The sequence below is a fragment of the Lactuca serriola genome, chromosome 1 (assembly GCF_051521515.1).
Source record: "Lactuca serriola cultivar US96UC23 chromosome 1, Lser_US96UC23_V15, whole genome shotgun sequence".
In the NCBI taxonomy this organism is placed as follows: domain Eukaryota; kingdom Viridiplantae; phylum Streptophyta; class Magnoliopsida; order Asterales; family Asteraceae; genus Lactuca; species Lactuca serriola.
In genome coordinates this window covers 65,590,234-65,607,721 of record NC_136408.1, presented here as the reverse complement: position 1 = coordinate 65,607,721, position 17,488 = coordinate 65,590,234, and the positions used below count along the sequence as shown (strand labels likewise).

The following is a 17,488-nucleotide window of genomic DNA, read 5'->3' as shown; positions in this document are numbered from 1 at the left end:
CTTACTTGCGCAACTAAAAGACATACCATTCCATAAGAAAGGCCACGTGGACGCTTACAAGCACATTGATGAGGTCAATGATATCACCAACTACTTCAACATACCAAACATACAATGCAAGATGGTATTACTAAGAATGCTCCTCGTTACACTTAAGGGTGCAACAAAGGGTTGGTTGAAGGTAATCCTACCGGGCACAATAACAACATGGGTGCAAATGCGCGAAGAGTTCATACAACAATTTTGTTCGCATCGAAGGTTTCCAAATTGAAAAAGGCAATTGAAAATTTTGAGCAAAACGTGGCAGAGTCTTTGAATGAGGCATGGGAGCATTATAAGGGATTTCTTAGAAACTGCCCCCAAAACAATCTAAATGTCCAACAAGAAGTAGCAATATTTTATAATGGGGTAAACGTAACGACTAAGAAACTCCTTGATTCTCAAAGGCCACTCACAAAGAAAGCACCGACCGTAATCAAGGACTTCTCCAAACATTCAAGTAAATATCATAACCCTCGACAAGATGTGACTAGGGGAATCGTGAATTCTACTTCAGATGACATGGAAAAAGTTCTGGAAATGTTGCATAGCATGGATATAAGGATGACAAAAATGGATCAAACAATCCGTGCAATACGAGTGGGGTGTGAAAACTTTAATGGGCCGCATTTAACCAAAGATTGTGATCTTTATGAAAATGGAAACCGAATGGCCCAAGCTTGCTATTCGAGCGGTGATCGTTATGGAAACTCGTGGCCGACTCGGAAAATACTCGAAATCGACTCGACTTTAATCGAGTCGAGCTCGAGCTCGAGCTACTCGAGTACCTTATCGAGCCGATATCGAGTAGTAAAATACCTGGCTTAGTAAGCTCTCGAGCTTAATTGAGTATTTATAAAATTAAAATTTTACCCTTTATTTTCTTTTAAATTATTAAAATATTTCAACACTTTTAGCTTTCATGCGCCGATTATAGAGTAAGGAATTAAGTTGCACTTCAAAACTTTTGAGAATGTTTCTTTTTCGTATTTTGGATGTATGAAAACTCCAATCACATAAATGGTTGATGCTATGTTGACATTAGATGGTTTATTGTGAATTTTTTGTTATTTTGAAGAAAGTAAAAGCATGTGAAATGTTTTTAATTTGAGATGATTTTAACTTTTTTTTTAAAATTTTTGTCGAGCTGAACCGAACTCGCGAGCCGAGCTCGATAGTATCGAGTATTTCATGAGTCGAGTCTGAGCTTCAAATCTAGGCTCAGGGCGAGTTCGAGTCGAGCTTCGAGCTCGAGTATTTTTGGCGATTCGAGCTTCGAGCTTAGCAGTACTTGGCTCGACTCGACTCATTTACACCCCGAAGGATTGGAGAAAGCCCAAAAAGAAGTGATTACCTTATGACGTGTAACATCACGAAAATGAGGTCTTTGGTCCAAATGCCAGGCGTTTGGCATAGAACGCTAGGCGTTCAAACGCGAGGTGTTCTATGATGGATGCTAAGCATTTGCACGCAAAGACCAAACCCTAATTTTTAGGGTTTGCACCATATTTAAAGAGCATTATGGCCTCAAAACCCTTCACCACTCCAGCCCCATCCTCATTTCGAAAACCCTTAGTGTGTACGAGAGTTTGAAGCCTTGGTTCATAATTTTGGTATAATTTAGTGTTCTTAATAAGAGAAGGAAGATCTTTGGAGTATTGTCGTTACTCTCTAGCTTGTGGATCTGGACTCTTGACATCTTGGAGCATCATTTTGAGGTATAAATTTCAGATCTTGATGTCTCATTTGTAACATCTTGATTAAGGGCTAGTTTATGTTTTTTTTTGTCCCAAAGACTTGATCTTTGTGATTTTGGAATACTACAGAGGTTTGGAGTGCCCTTTCAAACATAATAATGAGTTTAGAATCATAAAAATGCAATCTTGTGTCTTCATAATCTTCCATGCAAGATTTTTGGGTCTTCATAATCTTCCATGTCCAAAATTTATCCCTTGAAGCTTGAGACATTTACTTGATCAAATTACGGCCCGCCATCTCGAAATAAGAAACATCCTAAAACTTGATGTTACATGTATTTTTTTTCTATATGTTTTCTATCTTACTTTTTATGTGATTTAAAACGTGGCACAAAAACTCAAATCAACACAAAATTTTAAACTTTTGTATTCTTCTTTCTATATGTATTTTCTCTCACTTTGTATGTGACCTGTATTTTAGTGTTACTCAAATGATTGACCTTGTTTATTATAATAATAATAATAATAATAATAATAATAATAATAATAATAATAATAACAGTTATAATAATATTCAACAACCAATCATTTGATACTCATAAATTATACAATATTGGTTTGAATTTAATAATTATAAGGCTATAAGGAGTGGTCCACAAAGTCCTTACTCAAAAAGTACATCACCTCAACGCCACATCCACTTCACTACATCCTTACTAGTCCTTACTCACATTAGGACATACCCACAACTCCACATCATATATACAATTTTATTTTTTATTTATTTTAATTACATAATTTTAATAAAAACAAAACTTTTATTTTTAAGGCAATATGATTTCTCATTAAACCAAATAAAAATAACATTACTAAATGGAAAATAAAAAATTACATTAATAACCTAAAAACAATAAAAAAAAACGTTACGCTAAAATTAAAAATTACATTAAAACCTAAAAATTGGAAACCTACTCGTCCCTATCATCTTGGTTATGTTGCCTCGCGTAAATGTGCTCTGTCAAATCTTGGCGAAGATTGTTGTGTGTTTCTAAGTTTTGTGTAACAACGTGAAGTTCAAAACAATTTTTCACTTTTTAATAACACAATTTCATTCGTAAAAAGATTCCAATTCTTAAAGTGTCACATAACAATTCATAAAATCATATCCCAAGATCAAACATCTAAAACTCCAATAGTGTGTACTGGTCATGCCGGCGCCTTCCCGCGGTCCTCACTGGTACCTAAAACACATCACACAAACACTGTAAGCATAAGGCTTAGTGAGTTCCCCAAAATACCGCATACAACACATATGCCTCTCGAGGCTACAGTTCAACCCTCCGGTCGATGTGTCTCAGCGGGACCCTCCAGTCCCGTAACTAGTTGGACCCTCTAGTCCGGTCATAGCTCGTTGGGCCCTTCGGCCTGATCTGTATCGTTGGAACCTTCGATCCGGTCTATATCGTTGGACCCTCTGGTCCGGTCTATACAATCACATATCATACATATATCACCTTGCACATAATCTCATACATACACATAGCACACAAGACCCCTCGGTCTACACAAATATACCACTCTAGGTAATGTATAGTGAGAAGACTCACCTCGGGTATCTCGGATAATCTCGCACTCGAACACACTAGTCTAGCCCCCGCCTAACACATAACAACATTCTCAAATAAGTAATGGCTCTCAAAGGCTAAATTAAATCCCCTCTACAATTCCACAAAAGGGCAAAAGACCATTTTACCCTTCCCTGACTCTGAAAGTCCAAAGGTTGACCAAAACCCTAAAATTCAACGGAAGTCAACAGAAGGCAGTACGCTGCGCATACCCTCTCTGTACGCGGGGCGTACGCTGGCGAGTTACAAACGGGGTCTCAACCCCTTACGCTGCGCGTACTGAGAGTTACGCCCAGCGTAAGTCTCAGTTTCAGCCTTTCCTTGATTTTTGGTCTTAAACGGTTAAGACACTCATTCCACTTTCAGATCTGACTCATTCTAGACCTCTTATCCCATAAAGTCGGAACCTTTAAGCCTTTGCATGGCTGTAAAGGTCCTTACACCCTCTAACACTTTTCATTTCTCCTCAAAAGGTCTAGATCTCATGCATGGCTCAATATCCACGTCCAATATTGCATTTTTATGATCATACAACCCTTAAAGTCCTAAAATATGATACATCTAGGCCAATGGAGACTATTTGCTCATAAAGTCTCCATCTTGGGACCAAAACCCCTAAATATTGGTCCAAGAAGCACACAACACAAATGACAAGCCAAGATTTGAGCTTTTTACCTCAAGAAGAAGCTCCAACCTTTGAAAAGCTCAGATCTACTCTTGCTCAGAACTTCAAGTCTCCAAAATGGCCTCTACTTCTCTTCCACCACCTTGAAATGACACTTAGAAGCTTAGAACACCGACACACTAGCTAGAAACAAAAGAGGACACTCTATTAGGGTTTCACTCTCTGGAATGGGGGCTGAGGTCTAGGTCATAGCATTCCTTTTATAGTGCACAAGCCCCAAATTAGGGTTTTCACCTGGACTCGTTACGCCCAACGTAACCCTGGGTACACCCAACGTACCCAGGCGAGTCCGCGTCCAAAATAAGCGTGCGAGTACGCGCAACGTACTATTCTGTACGCCCAGCATACTCACAAGCTTTATAATTCCTTTTAAGGGCTTAACTTGACAACTTGGGAAAAGAAGAAGGGCTTAAGAAACACACCTAAATTCGGGATGTTACATTTTGTATTTCCAAAATTTTTGTGTAGTATTGCAGGCTACCAACTTGTATTTGTGCAAGTAGATGAAGTACATCATTCAGGTTATACATATTATTAACCTCACCCTTATCTTCGGGTACCATGCTATGCAGAGTAACACAAGCAATCGGTGCATTATTTATTTTCCCTATCATATGCTCGTATCGGGTGTTCTATGTAGTGGCATTTCTTCTTGAACACACCAAAATTCGACATCCTTCCTTGCCTATTCTTGTGCTAACTTGAACGATTTCCTTTTTTTTTCATATTGTGGATATGTGTTTGATTTGACAAATATAACAAATTCTAGATATAAACTCTGGATATATCTCATCCCTAAGGTAATACTCAAACTTGCATTCATTTGCTTCACAACATACGAAAAATTTGGTGTATTGAATATCAACAACACAACTAGTATATTTAGGTCATTGTTTGACCCTGTCATGCTAAAGAAAGCATGTCAAAACCATAAACTGTTTGACACCACTACTTCTAGCGTTAAAGCCGGAAATCCATGATCAACCCTTGTGAACTGACCTTGCCATGCATTCAGAAAATTTTCCCACTCTAAATGTGTACTATCAATACTACCAAGCATTCTTGGGAAACTGTGTGTACTTTTATATGCATTATACAATTGTTCAACGTTACTTCTTATAGGCTTCCACAAATATATTTCATTGTATAGGTCTATAACATACTCACAAAAGTTGTATACACATTCTTGGATAGTTCTTCCAGACATCTTCAAATACTCATCTTGTGCATCGGAGGCGTTGTTGTATGCCAAAATCCTAACTGTTGCAGTACAATTTTGTATAGGACTAAAACCTAGTCTACCTTTAGCATCATATATCAATTGAAATTATTAGTAATTAGCTTCTAAATCATTAATATACACATGAATAAATGTTTACTGATACGGAAATGATGTTTGAATTAAACGTTGTCATATATGCAATCATCGACGAAGTAATCACATACCAGAAGTGTGTGTTCAGCCTCACGATTCCCTTTGATTAAATTTCTAGTCCTATTGATGGTGTTTGAACTTTCACATTCTAGAACCATCAACGCAGCTACCGCTTCCATCAACGAGTGAAAATACATATCATCATCATCGGATGAAGATAACGAAGAAGAATATGACAAATTGTTCATCATTTTTAGGTGTGTGGTGAATGAATAATTTTGTATAGGGAGATAGAATGTGTGTTTGAGTGTATGGTTTAAATGGTATAAAATGGTATCTATAGAGTAATTTGGTAATGTTTTATTTATTATTTTTTTTATATAAAAAAAATCTCAAACGATTATATGATCGTTTTTTCTCTCTCCGTTGTAATGCATTGTAGGAGCACTCACGGAACATCACACTTATGTTTCTCATGGGTGGCGTTGATGTAACGCTCAGACCATGTATTATTTATATTTTGGTCCCTTATATATTGAAATATTGATTTTGGATCTTGTAACTAGTAAGTTTGAAGGAAGAAGGGACTGTTTTTGCCAATTCGAGATTTTGAAGGCGGAGCCTGAGCGTGAGGGGTTCCCCAAAGGAACGTGTTCCGTTCACGTGCAAAATGAAAACCCTAACTTTTAGGGTTTGGGACCTATATAGAGAACATCACGTCCCATACCTCAGCCTCCTTACCTGGCTCCTTAACTCAGAAACCTTGAAAACCCTAATCTTCTTCATCTTTGTGTGATCTTGATCTTGTGAAGTCCATTTTAGTAGCTTGGAGCCTTGGAAGAAGGAAGAGAAATTTATTGAAGGAGAAGTTGTGTAGCTTGAGCTTAAGGATCTAAGTTATCATCATCATTTAGCACTCACTTGAGGTAAAAAGTTCAAAACTTGCTTCATGAATACTTAGATCTTATGTGGTGGGTTTTTTGGATCTTTTTGGTACCATTTATGAAGCTTTATTGCTCCAAATCTATTTCTAGGCCTAGGGTTGCCACCTTGGTGCTATTTGAGTCCCTAAGCCAGAAACGTTACCAACTTGAGGGTCTTAATGAGCCTATGCATAAGATTAAGCTCATTTTATGGAAGTTGATTGCTATTTCTTGTGATTGGGACTTTTGGGGGCATGCAAAGTCACCAACTCCATGACTTTATGATTCTGGAGGTCCTAGATGGCTTGAATCTACGTTTGGATAACATGGCTTTAAGCATTAAGTGCTCAATAAGCCTTTTTTGAACCAACATACGAAAACGCCGTGTAGGGTTGAGGAACGCCTTGCGTTCCGATTTGGGTCCACAACCCGAGTCGGTGGCATCAGTGGGATTTAAGACCTTTTTGACTTGGACTTGGTTTTGGGGTTTGGGCTTTTTGTGATCGGGCAATTTTCTTGGACTTTGCTGCTATGGGCCTTAGTAGATCATCATTTGGGACTTAATGGAGTATGCCTTATTTTGGGCTAAGAGTTAGGCCCATTAGAGGGGTTGGGACCAATTTAGAAAATTGGGCCAATAGCGGGCTTGGGAAGTCTACCTTGTATTGGGCCTTTCATGTTATGGTTTTGGGCCATAGGCATGGACCCAATTAGATTAGGGGTAAAATGGTCATTTTACCCTAAGAAGGATAATTGGTTTTTTGACTAAGTGTTATTTTAATAATGATAGCTTGGGGAGTCGTTGGGGCAGTCGTTAGAGATTCCTTATCGTGAGATTCTGCATTCAGCTTTGCGAGGTGAGTTTCCTCCTATATGAATGGTCGAAGGCACCAATGTTGGCCTGTATATGCATGTTAGTATGTTCCGGACTAAGGTCCGATGCCGGGCAGTGCCCAATGTAGGTTTATATGTTCCGAATTTCGATCTGATGTCGGGCAGTGCCCGATGTAGGTCCATATGTTTTCGAATTTAAATCCGATGTTGGGCAATGCCTAAGGAATTTTTGTATGCTTGATGTCTTCGAGATTCTTTCATGTTTCTGCATTGTATGTTTCCGGATTTCAGTCTGATGTCGGGAGGGGCCCAAGGAATGTTTATATATTTATGTTATATGATTGTTTATGTGTATTTGTTGATATGTTTATATGTATATCGAGCGTTGCTCCATGCCGGGTGGGGCCTGATGTTGGACATTGTCGGATGCCGGGCGGGGACTGATGCCAGGCGGGGTCCGATGCCGGTCATTGTCTGATATCGGGCAGGGCGCGATGAAGGGGCAGGGCCCATGATATGCTTATATGCGAGTATGTGTATGATATGTGGTAGTTTAGGAATATTCACTAAGCTTCGTGCTTTCAGTTTTCAGTTTTGGTTTCAGGTAGTTCCGGTAGCAAAAGGAAGAGCTCGGGATGACTGCATTGCACACACCATGATACTTTAGCCTGTAATGTTTACTCTGATACATTTGACAGATGTTTTGATATGAGATACTACTACTTTTGTTTTGATGAGATGATTTTGATAACTATGGTTTTATTTAGTAATTAAAAATGAATTTTTCTATCATGATTCTTGGGATATTACAAGTTGGTATCAGAGCCTTGGTTTGAGGTATTCGGTCACACTCTCGGGTGTGTATGAACTCAAACTGAGGACTCGGTATATAAATTTTCAAAAGAAAATCATTTTTATAAAAAGGATTTTGAAAAAAAAAGAGAAAAGGGTGTGGTGCATGCAATCAGCCGAACTCAAGTAAGTTCTCCCAAATTACCCATACACGTTTATGTTATGGTATGAATTGTGAATATGTGAACTGCATGCTAGATTAGGGCTAAGGATCTAGGAAGGATGCCTTGTATGCCTACTGTATGAGCTTATTGAACTGCATGCTAGTACTGATTAGTCAGTGATATGATGGCCTGAATAGGATATGGTTGATTATGGTTACTCAATGCTCGAATGTTGCTTGCTTTGTGCTTTTAGGAGTTCTAGCTATCTTTAACTAATTAGTAAACGAATACACTAAGTTACATATCATGAGGACTAAATAATTTTAGAAGGTTAGGTTCAGCCTTATTTTGCTGCTCTTGTTTGAGTCAACCGTTGTAGGGAGAGACCTCTCATTCGAAGAATTATTTAGTCTTAGTAATATGTAATGGTATTCGCGAGCTAGTTAGGGAAATGTGACATGGACTTCTTATGCAGCTTATGACGGAGAGTGGGATGGAGATTTCCCTAGGGCAAGACTAGGATGAGATTAGCTGTGACATCCCTATTTTCATGGCCAGAAAAGACTGATTTTGTTTATGCTTTATAAAAATCAGAGTACTTCTTTTAATAAAAAATGTTGCGGAATTTGTTCCCAGAAGAACATGTTAATTGCGTTATCAAAGCATTTCCGAAGAAATTTGGGATGTCATCGTCAATACAGAAACATAAGCATAAATAGAACTTACATTTAGTTACACTAGTGATATACATTTCTTTTAAATCTCTCAGTGTAAGTATCTTCGTATCGTCACCTGTGATACAAATAAGATGGAGTGGGTTAGGTTGGGAAACCTGGTGAGTACATAGGGTTTTCAACCCAAAATAATATAATTATTATGTTTAAACAATTAAAAAATCAACCCAATTACCCTTCCCCATTTTCTTCTTTATTCTACCCTAAAGAATTATCATAAGGGTCATCTCCTATATCGTATTTACCTCTCATCTCTTTACATCACATTCCCTTATATGTTCGTTCCTAAGACATTAATACATAGTTACAACATTGCCTAAACTTGTAATTCATGGTAAGAGTATCATCACATGAATATGCAGTCACAACATCACCTGGACTCATAATTCATCACCTACAGGTTATAAGTCTGCTGGTGTTTCCACGTGTTGTCTAGAATAGCCCGTGGTCGCCATCTATACTCTGGTAGATGAATACATCTCCATATTACCGGACAAGGTTTTGGTATCCTACATCACCGATTCAACATCACCTATCTATCCTCACCTAACTGTCATCACCTTCCTATCATCACCTATCTCTCATCATTTTATTTCATCACACACCAACTATTTCATCTACCCATGTTTTATCCCAACATATTTGTAGATATAAAATACATATACAGTTTAAATCATTTAAAGCGTGTATAAAAATCTTTCACCCAACAGAGACAAGTATTCAGACAGTATGCACACATAGCACGTAGTTTATATAAAATACTTCATATATATGTGTAAGATGAAAGTAACTATGCACTCACCTGATTAGGTGGTGACTCGGCACTCGGACAACGCTTCGTTACTCTTAAAACAATTTTCCCTCGACAAAACCTAGTATAAAAATCACTAGGGTTTAGTCTGACGTTAACCACGACTAATTAATAGTCTAACTATTATTATTTTTATATAAGCGCGGCACAATACTTTTCACCCACTATATACAGACGAAGCCAGACATGGAACACCGGAGGGCAAGATCATTTTAGCATAAAAGCACTTCTGAATCCAGCAACCCAAGCGGCCCTCCAAACCGGAACCCCCGTACCACGAGTGGTTAAAAAGATATTATAACGACGCTTAAATAAGCCATAATAATAGCCTAAATTATTATTATAAGTTCCTAATAACGATACTATATTAAAAAATAAGCTATACTAGAGGTAGGGTAGGTATATCTCACTTACAGCGGGTGTCCTTGGAAACGGGGCTCCGCCAGAGCAGAGTTTCTGAGCCAAAGGCTCTTCTTTTCGGAGCCGTCAGGCGCTCCAGGGCTTCCGCCTCGTGCTAGGGGATTCCCTAGGCTTTTTTTTTTTTTTGGGGGGGGGGGGGAGGTTTAGAGAGAGTTTCTAGAGAGAGAAAGAAGAGGTGAAGATGTGAGGTTGAGGGTTTCCCCGACACCTCTATTTATAGTGCTCCTAGAGCGTCACCACGTCGTGGTGTTGCGTAGGCTCCAAGGATTCGCCTGGTGCTGACACGTGGCGACGCACACGGGGTGGAAATCAACTGATTTTCAAAAATTCATAACTTTCGCATACGAACTCCATTTTTAACGTTATTTTTTTCCACCTGTAGGTAAAAACAAGATCTAAAACTTTCATTTAGACTCTGTCGGCTAGTTATCGACCGATCTTAAATTTAACAGTAGGAGGAGATTAGACTGTTAAATGACCGCGAAGAATCCGTAACTCCTTCATACGGACTCCATTTTCGTCTTTCTTTTTACCGTTGAGTTCCTATTAAGAAGATCTTCAACTCTCATTTAGGTCGCATAAGCCAAAAACCGCTCGAACTAAAATTCGAGTTTCGGGCCGTGCATTGCTAAGCCAAATCTTAGAAAATTCATAACTTCCTCATACAAAGTCAGATTTTGGCGTTCTTTTTATGGACGCTCTCGGTTTAACATATACTACGACTTTCATTTAGATTAATAAGGCTAAAAATTTCTCTATCGTAAATTCAGTATTTACGCTTCCCGGTGTCGTGCCGGTTTTGCCGTAAAACTTCGACGGGCCATAACTTCTTCGTTATAACTCAGATTTCGGCGTTGTTTATATGTACGGAAACATTGAGACTTATTATACAACTTTGTTAAGACTATTTATTACAAATAATATTTTCCAAAAAGTCATTTTCGACACTTATTTCCTCTAAATTGACTAGCCCGGATCTACGGACGTTACATTAGCATGGAAAGTAGTAGCAGTGAAAGGAACTTGGTGGAGTCAATGCAGTTCTTGAGGAAAGTACGGATAGATGTGGAAGGTAGTATGGGCTCGTACTACGGAAATCAGAGGATCCGTACTCGAATCAAGGAAGGCTGAGATGAACCCAAGGAACTTATAGTGTGTGAGATCCCTCGAGTTATGATGAGTATTCTGATGATTTTGTTTATGGTGTATTTTAGTATGGTGACGCTACACATTAGACCAGTTGGCAGTTCTGGCGTCAGTGAGGGATCAGGTTCGGGCTCTGGAGTCGGGCAGCATGACGATCAGATGAGGGAGTTCATCTCATATGAGGTTATGTGCAATATCATTGATCAGACTTATGTAATCTTCGGCACGGTCAAGGTGGGCATTCTAGAGATTCTGGATGAGAGGTTAGGTGCATTCTATACCAAGATGGCGGCCATGATGGGGGCACACATGATGACTTGTATATAACTTGTATACTCTAAGTGATCATAGAAGGAAGCAGTATGGGTCACATCACTTACATGAATTAGAACATTGAATTACAGATTATAAGCATAAGAAACTTATATATTTTGGTCTTAGGTATTAAGACTATGATACATGTACAACAAGAAAATATAGGATTTTCGGGATGAACACACTTACATTTTCAAGGGACAAAGAACATACTTTTATATACGAAATGCTTATGAACTCACCAACTTAAATGTTGACACTTTTTCAAACCACTTGTATTCTCAGGAAAGTAGTAGACAGGTACCCTCACAGGTGTCACGAAGATGGAGCATAGTAGCATCACGTCTTAGCTTTTGTTATAATTTTGATGTTAAACACACAATGTTTTGAACACAACGTAAATTATATATTTTCAATATGATGGTTATGTTGCTTTGATTAGTATTATTCAATTGTTATGATACTATACATGACGTCATCCGCCCCTGAACGTTTCCGTCGTTCTAGTGTGACAAATTGGTATCAGAGCATTGTTTATAGTGAACTAAGTATATCAAACCATATAAGATATACAAAATAAATACAATGGGATAAAAACACTCTGACCTAGAGTTATACTTTTAAAATATAACAATATTTTTATAAAAGTATACATACATACATACTAGGAACAGTGTCATAATAAGTACCATATAAAAAGTGTTTGGATAAGTTGAACACTGCGGTTAAGCCTATACAGTTATGTAATCATATCTGGGATAAATATAGCCTGATCAACTATATTTATATGAGAGGTGATTATCATATGCCTAGGAATGGTCATGGTGTTGCAACAAGTCTAAAACTTACCAAACCCACATGCAAAGGAACACTAGAACCAAACATAAAGTTTAAAATACTATAGGAGTATTTTATGATAATATACAATAACAACAAGTCTAAAAACTTATCAAGTTTGTATACGAAGAAACTCTAGAATCAAACATAAAGTTAAATTACTGTAGGAGTATTTTAAGGCACTATAAATAACTTATGTGAAAATTGACAGACCCTTACTGGTAGATCTATAATTGTTGAGTGTATACGCTAAGGTTATATATAATAAAGATTTATAGACTTAGAATTTGTGATTTTCCTCCACTTCCTGTTCCTTGTTTGGTTGTGGTCTTAGAGTAGGATCACATATTTGATTGCCTATTCGATCTTAGTTATATACAACCTGTATACACTATGAGATTATAGGGGGACTCGGTAAGGATCACCATAAAAATTTCAATAGAATTGCTTTTATTTATCTCATAGATTCTTTATACACTCTTATTCTCGCACAAACGACATATCTAGACATCGTAATCCCACTACAATAGCCAACATAGGAGTTGAGGAAGAACCAGAAGAGGGTTCACAGGGAGGATTCCGAGAAGGGATCGGTCGAAGAAAAAGGCGCTGGAGAAATTGTTAATGAACCTTACCCTATTAAGAGCAGACATGAGACCCTTTTTACCTTCATCTTTCTAGGACATATTCACACAACATACATACACCCGCTACACAATACTTCGGACCCTAGCACCTATAAATCATGCATTACCTCTTATTGTTCTGTGAGAGGCCCACTTGAACATTCGAGTTGAGACTCTCCATCATGAAGTAATGGATATCAATAGCAAAGCCCAGAACATGACGATACAAATCCAACACACCCACGAAGAGCAAAGAACACCATATGGATGCCATACCTACAAATAGATCAGGAAAACAATACGGACAACCTACACTCTTTAGAGGAAGAGATAGCCATGAGACAACGAATCTTTGTAACTAAAACTAGGACAGTCATAGCAAATCAGAGAAACAGAAGAGGTCCACTCACGAGATGTGTGAGATAGAGGTGCACCCTGCGTGTCAATTTAATAACTAATAAACTAATATAATCTAGTGAGTTAGTGATTACACTAGCCATACTATCTGTAAGACATATCGCACCTTTCGTCACAACTAATAGTAGAAAAATCAAGAGAGATACTCCCTTCCAAAACCCATGAAACCAGATCAACTTAAGGTTCTGACACCTATATTCTATTTTGTTAAACCTAACATTTGCACAATACCTACTGCCACTCGCTACCATAAATACATCATAGGGATGTTGGTCGAAACATTGAGAATTGTACAACAAAACGTGAAATTTATATGTGTATATATAAATAGATAAAATACAACTAGCAACAACCATAGTTATTTACGAACTCATTTCACACCATGCAACAGAATCATGCCTTCACATGGAAGTAACCAGCATATCGGCGCAACACCGTGTCTACAGATAGACCCCGCTACATTCCAAGCCGCCGTAACAGCTGCAGTGACAGTTGTCATGGCACAACTCAATGCTAACAACACAAACGAAAATGGGAACGGTGTCAACAATTCCAATCATAATAACAACCAAGGAAACAAATGAGTGTTGATGCGACATGGACCTCCGGTGGCGCTTCTGGTCTTCTGCTGCGGCGGAGATCTGGACATCACAGTGCAAACCTGTTAGAGCCGTCCCAGGGACTGTGCCCCGGGAGCGGACTCCGATGGTCAAGTTAGATCAACTAGAAGATGTGAGATGGTCCTCCATAGATGGAGAGAACCATCTTGGTGCTGGTGGTGGTATATGGTGGCTGACGGCGACGGGTGGCGGCTGAGCCACCCGGCCAGAGTATAATGACGGCTGAGCCATGGGGAAGATCCAGTGGTGGCTGAACCACTTGGGGAAGATCCAGGGAAAGGTCCTTCTCCATGGAGGAGATACTATTCATTATATAGGGACAACTAGGTCAAGGGGAATTAGGTCAGGCCTTGGGCCAGCCCAATTCAGACCCAACTAGCAAGGAGCTGGGCAAGGCCGCCCGGAGGCACCGGGCGGGGCTGGCGGGCGCGCACCAGGAAAGGCTGTCAAGGGAGCGGCAGGCCGGGCCGAGGGAAGAGTCCCCAGCAGGGCTGGCAAGGGAGAGCCAGGCCGGGCCGGCGGGAGAGTCCCCAGCAAGGCTGGCAAGGGAGCGCCAGGCAGGGCTAGTAGGAGCGTGCCAGGCCAGGCTGGCGCGCTGGAGCAGTCTAGGCCATGCTAGTGGACCATATATCATCAAGTCCCCCCAGTCTGGTGTTATTGGTACGCGGACAATGACATCAGACTGGACTAGTCATATAAACTAACAGGAGAGTCCCCAACGAGGCTGGCAAGGGAGTCCCCGGTAAGGTTGGCAGGAGTGCGCCAGGCCAGGCTGGCGCGCTAGAACGGTTTGGGCCACGCTAAGGGGCCATATATCATCAAGTGTCTACCTACAAGGATACCCTAAACCACAAACCTAAGAGCAAGAAACAAAAGTTCTGGAACAAGAAGGGTTGTTCGACTCAAGGACCTACCAAAAGACAACAGACTGTGGCAGTCCCTACCACCACTGTCTCTACTACCTCATTACCAAACAGATCATATGCTGGAAGCCTCCTAAAATGCAACAAGTGCAACTTCCATCACTTTGGAGTCTGCCGAGAACTGCATTGCAACCACTGCAAAAAGAACGAGCATACCATTCATCCCTGTAGGGTGCTAGCTCGAGAGACCGCCCAGATCACCGATACTAGAATGAATCAAGCTTGCTATGGATGTGGTGAAACGAGTCATTTAAAGAGGAATTGCCCAAAAGCAAGGAATGCTAGGGGTGTAGGAAGAGCTTTAACGATACAGAGAGGAATTTTCGTGAGTCACTAATTTACAAACACATTCAGATAAAAACTACAATCACACAACGAAACATTCACAGTAGAAATGGCTAACGGTAAGACTGAAACCACACCAAGACAAATACGTAGGATGCACAATAACACTAAAACAACAAGTTAATCCAAAACAGTTTAATAATGGTTACAATAGGAAATTTCGATGTGATCACTAGCATGTATTGGTTAAGTTCTAACCATACCAATATCACATGTTACGAAAAGGATCGTTCGCCTTAACATATCGACTAACGGAACCTTCGTCACTTATGATGAATCAAACCCACACCCTCCCCTGTCTTAAGGACAACCTACCATCCCTAAACAAAAAGTCAGATTAAACGAAACAAAGTCGCATATTGATAGTAAAGGGCCGTTGGAACGCCAAGCGAGGACCTGAATTCACTGGGGAACAGGAAAAATCCAATGAAACAAAAAGTAACCACATCTTTTCACTAGTTCATGAGTTTGAATTTAGAAATAATTCCAAGACGAAATTACCTCTAATGGGGATAATGTAACAACCGGTTATTTCAAGTCAATAAAAGCCAATAAAAGTCTAACTCATAATCATGCATAAATGAAACCGCATTTTAACCTTGTTACATTAAATTAGAATTAGCCATAAGGGTATGTTCATATATGTTAATATATACAATTATACTTTGAAAGCCATCCTTATATAAGACATGTATACTTATATATTGAAAACTATGTTGAAGTAAGTTAGTATAAGTCAATAAAGTCAAACTTGTTCAAATAAGAGTCAAACATTTAAAGTAAATCATGATATTACATAGTATGTATGTATATATATATATATATATATATATATATATATATATATATATATATAGTTTTCGGTTTTGGGAATCTAATCCCAAGCCAAAAACGGAAATCTAATCATGGGATTTATCAAGGCCGAAAACACCTCCTTTATGGAAGTGTTGGCCGAAATCTCTTCCTTTAGGAAAATCCAAGGCCGAAAACTCCTTCTTAGTGGAAGCTTGGACCGAAATCAATATATTTGAGTGTAAACAAAGTGATTTCAGTCATGCTAGACCGAAATCCTTCCCACTTAGTGTAACGACCCAATTTTCACGTCCAAATTTCGTTTTTAAAACATTACTTTAGAAAACATTAATAATTAAAAACATTGTTTGATCAAACCACATCACAACGTAAACCATGTCTAAAAGCCAAATCATACAACCAATCGAAATATCAGAGTATCAATCCCAGGGTAAACTCATAAATGCGGAATCAAAGAGTCTGTGTGATGAGCCGCTACCGCGCCTGCTCCTTCCCCTTGGCTGAAGAGGTACCTGAACCAACAACTGAGAAACGTAAGCACAAAGCTTAGTGAGTTCCCCCATCGTACCACATACCATACAACACATATCATACATATTACCAGGCTATTCTGGGGTGCCTGACTACCCGGTACGGCCATTCTGGGGTGCCGACTACCCGTGCGGCCATTCTGGGGTGCCGTCCTACCCGTGTCAAGCCATTCTGGGGTGCTGACTACCCGTGTCAAGCCATTCTGGGGTGCTGGCTACCCGCCGGTCCTGACAACCGATCCTCAGGGACTATTTCACCCCCTACTGCTACTACTATCACATATCATAACATAACATATTATCAGACATATCTGGGGTGTCTGAACTACCCTTCGGTGCTAACAACCGAACTTGGGGACTGCTCCACTCCTACTACCTCTAACTCATATAACAGATCATGATAGCATATAAACATAACATCACATACTGTCAGACGTATCTGGGGTGTCTGACTACCCTCCGGTCCTAACAACCGAACTCTACTACTATCACATATAACATATCATGCTAGCATATAACATATCAGGTAGTAGCAAACCAAGATGATATCACAGAGACAATCATCTATCATACGTCTCCTACTAGTGGGCCGACATTGTGGCCTTAGACCCACCGCTACTGGAAGGTAACTCACCTCAAAGTAGCTGCTGATCTGATCGGGAACTGACTGTCTACTGCTGCTGCTGCTGCTCTGGAAATCCTCCGGCTGTAATTCCCACAACATACTCAATCAAACACTGCTAACTGTCCTTTGGGTAAAATGACCATTTTACCCCTCATCATGCCCTAAGTCAAAGTCAGAGTCAACTTTCAGTTG

General features: G+C 39.5%; 1 non-coding gene across 1 annotated transcript; it reads right to left on the bottom strand.

The window, feature by feature from the left end:
* Positions 1–264: 264 nt before the first annotated feature.
* Positions 265–371, bottom strand: LOC145080842 (small nucleolar RNA R71). The gene has a single exon (XR_013695423.1). It is a non-coding gene; the product is annotated as a small nucleolar RNA R71 (small nucleolar RNA).
* Between the last annotated feature and the right edge of the window lie 17,117 nt (positions 372–17,488).